This window comes from Teleopsis dalmanni, chromosome 2, assembly GCF_002237135.1.
Source record: "Teleopsis dalmanni isolate 2A chromosome 2, ASM223713v2, whole genome shotgun sequence".
NCBI lineage: Eukaryota > Metazoa > Arthropoda > Insecta > Diptera > Diopsidae > Teleopsis > Teleopsis dalmanni.
The window spans coordinates 78,418,798-78,421,684 of NC_051847.1; positions in this window are offsets into that span (position 1 = coordinate 78,418,798).

Genomic DNA, 2,887 nt, shown 5'->3' on the forward strand with positions numbered 1-2,887 from the left:
TTAATAGTTGTGAATTTATCATACTTTTCAAGACAGGTCATAATCAAAAATATCTCTTCAAGAAGATTTATGTGTCATGTTTGTATTAAGCTCACAAAAAATTAACGAATGTGAATATGAAGAAAATAATAGTAGTAAATAACAGGCGCTTTCGATGGCTCGCAAATAAGAAAAAAAACAGCAAGCTGCTGGCCTATACTGGCTAACATGTACGCATAACAACAACACTATATTCTATATCTAAGCCAGTAGTTGTTTACTGGCCAAACACTTCGGCCAGTAATGAAAAAAGTGTTACCAACGCAATAAGTAAACTTTTGTGAACCTTCATTGCCAATTTCTCGCTTAACGAATATAAGCCAGCATGCATTTTATGCCATACTTGCGAGGCACTGAAAACGCCTAACATTTTCATACAGCTGTAGTTTATACGTTTATTTTAATAGCAGCACGACATGTACTTTGTTGTTCTTTTGTTGTTTTGTTCTTTTCTTTTGTTCTTTATTTCCTAATTTTAACAAAATACTTTAAACTATTATTTCTTAAAAAATGGTATAACACTAAATTATTGCACAAATTATGAAAAAATTATGTTACTTCCAATTTAAAAAGACTTAAAATTTGTATTTCCGGAACATAATAACAATAAATGACAGTACAAATTGGACAATGAAAGGACAATGAAAGTTTATAAAATTAGTAGTTCTATGTCCTTAGGTCACAATATTCATTTGGTTATTAGAAACTGACAAAAGCACTTTTCAACTTCTGATATTAAAAAGTAAACTTTTTCCTTAAAAAACTTTTAAATACTCTCTATTGAATATTATAAATATTATTATTTAGATTATTGGAAAGATTTCCCATGACTTATAATAGATAAAGCAAAGCATTGATAACACTGTACTCTTACAAAGACGTCCTTAAATTCTTAAAATGAAATTTAAGGTTGTGAACGGGTTTCATTATAGGTCAATAGTGTCTGAAACATCACCTTTATAAACTACAATTATCTGCTAATCCGAAATGCAGATTGTGTCATGAAGATGAGGAAACTATCTTGCCTATTCTTTGTGACATTCCAGTTTTAATAACATACAGAAGAAACTCGTGAAAGGGGCACAATAGGAATCTTCTGGCAGCCGTACCGACTGTTGGGCAATTTAAACTTTTAATTATAAAATAATAATAATACTACAACTTCAACAATAAATGCTGCCTAAAACTATTGACAGGCATGGATCTAAACGTACGTTCTGCTCAAAAAGTACCCGGATTTTGTAAATAAAACACACAAATTTAAATTTTATTCCAAATTTATTTTATCTCCTTCAAAATATGCTCCTTCTGGTGCGATATACAGATGCCAACCCTTAACCCAATCTTCCATATACTTTTTGTATAGCCGTGAAGGTATGGCTTTTAGTTCTTTCAGCGTATTCTCTTTTACCGATTCAATCGACTCAAAACGCTTACCACGAAGGGCAAATTTGAGTTTCGGGAACAGAAAAAAGTCGCACGGATCCAGATCTGGCAAATATGGTGCCGGAGAGATGACAGTGGTGCCGTGTTTGGTCAAAAAATCGCGTACAATAAGAAATTTCCATAGTAAAAATCGCTGAATGCACTTAAGGTAGTCTCACATTAAGAGCTGCTGTAAACAAACTAATTGACAGATCGGTGTACCACCATAACAAAAAAAAATTTTTTGAAAAAGGTCTATTACTTAAGATGTAGTTAACAAACAACAAAATTCAGATACTTTTTGAGCAGAAGGTAGGCGCGATTTCTTTCTAAAAACCTATAAAAATATAAAAATTGAAAGTCATGTCATTTTTTTCGAAAATTTTTGTTTCTTAAAATAGCAAATAATGTAGTTTGAAGAATTATCAAACCGTAAATTAATATGTTTGATATCATTTGGAGCAATTTCGATTTTCCGGTGCGTACATTTGACAACGGATTTCAAAGCTCTAACTTTATACACTAAACCATATGCTCATATAGCTTTCCTCTTGTGATATCCAGATTTATAGTTGAAAACATTTTATATCGATTACGTCCATAAAAAGTGCTCCCGTCCCTTAACGGGAGCACTTTTAAGTTTCGTCATCTTTTCTTTGTATTTCTTTCAGAGATCTGAGTTCTTCGCTGGTTTGTTCGTCTAAAAGTTTTCGCCATTTTTAGCAATAGCATCAACTATCTCATTTCTTCTCTCTATAGCATCCTTGCATTCTTGAACATTTTTGGATGATGCCCAATGCGATTTGATTGCCTTAATGGCTACTTGGCTATCCACATAGAAATTTATGCAGTAGTCAAACGTGCCTAAGAAATCAGCATTTTTCAACATTTGCAGATGCAAGATATCAAAAGTGGAAAAGCTAAGGAGAATTTACTCAGAATATTTAAAGGATCAGGACGCACTTTTAGTATCTAACAAATAATTGTAAGAATTGTTTGTCCAACAACCTAACATAAGATTAGCAACATCACTAATATGTTATATACGTACTATATTAAAAGTGTAGTAATCCCTAACAAATCTGCTCTCTTCTGATAACGTCACTGTTACTTGTTAAATCCTTCATATTCAAATTAAAACTTTATTTTTTATTACTGCTTAACGCACTTGTTACATCTAAAAGTTATTTGAAACTGACTATCATAGACATAAATAATGAAATGTTTTTCTTTCCTATGGTCATCCAGAACGAAATTAGAATTCACTGAGCTTATTTGATTACAACGGCAAAAGTTACTTTTCATATTAATATCAATTATTGATATTAGAAAGATTATTTCATATATTAATTACAAGTTTTTGTGTGATTTCAATAAATAAGCACAAAATACAATATTATTTCGGTGAAGAAAAATTTAATTC